We start from the raw sequence: 1,183 nt of genomic DNA, 5'->3' as shown, positions 1-1,183 counted from the left end.
GATCTTGCGCCTGCGCACTGAGGCGCCTGAAGCCGCCACAGTTGCCCTCACCTCAGCTGCGGCCGGGTATCCCACTTTCCGGGTTTGGGCGTTGAGATTCCGCAGAGGCTGTCGGCGGTAGCAGATCTTCGGAGGCTGTGGGCGGTGACGGAGACCTCGTGGGCAGGCTCAGTGCTGACAACCTTGAGCCTTGCTTAGCGCTTTCCCGTTTGTCCGGGGAGAAGTTGGAAGTACGGGTCTCCACTGTCCGAGGACAAGTCCGGGTGGTCTGGAACCAGTTGAATTACGATTATCCAGTTGCTGTCAGTATCAGTACTTTCTTAAGTGCAGGGGCCGGTTGTAATGCTGAGGTGCTTGTCCCTGGATTTCACCCTCTTTTTCTCACTAACTCGTTCAGCGACTGCCTCGGTGCCCTCCGCTCTCGTGGTCCACGGCGCAGCCGCCTGCAGGACCGAAGCGTTCACTTGCGGCCCTGGGCCCAGGGCTCTGACCACCCCGTGTCGGTCTCTAGGGATCGGGTTTCTGGGCTTGAAGGTGGTGGAGGAAGAAGGAAATGGGAGCAACTTTCTTAATGCAACACTTTAAAGTGCTTGGCTGGAAACATGAACAAAAAAAGCCCATGCTTATTTGTATGTAGCCAACCCTGTTTTTTTAAATCTCGATTTCTTGTAATCGCTAAAGAAAAATTAATGGCTATACTGGGAACCTATTAAAATACCACATAACTCTATATTGGTTATACTGTGGAAAAAGTAAAACGCCATGTTAAAGGTAAAGCATAATGAATAATTTAGAGAATCCTTGTGTGTATAGGCATAAATATGTAAACAATCTTTGAATCAGGATTTTAAGTTCATTGTTTTACTTCATTGTGTGTATACGCATATTTCAGTTTAATGTATTATTTCACTATTTAGAATCTTAAGTTTGCTTTGAACTTTCCCCTCCCAATCTATTAGAGCTTTGAGCAACACTGCCTTCCACAGGATAAAAATAATAATGGCCTTTTTTTTCTATAGATGTTTTTTCTGGTACAGAAGACACTCCAATAAACAAAATCAATATTATCAGCCACCTTTGGGTTTATGCATCATGTCGCAACGATTTTTAAGTATTTGTAGTATTCAGACTTCCCGCCCCAATTTTTTTCCCCCCTCACAAGATGTGGAAGCCCTCAGGGCCA

Source organism: Phyllostomus discolor, chromosome 2 (assembly GCF_004126475.2).
Source record: "Phyllostomus discolor isolate MPI-MPIP mPhyDis1 chromosome 2, mPhyDis1.pri.v3, whole genome shotgun sequence".
In the NCBI taxonomy this organism is placed as follows: Eukaryota; Metazoa; Chordata; class Mammalia; order Chiroptera; family Phyllostomidae; genus Phyllostomus; species Phyllostomus discolor.
Note: the sequence above shows the minus strand (reverse complement) of the source record.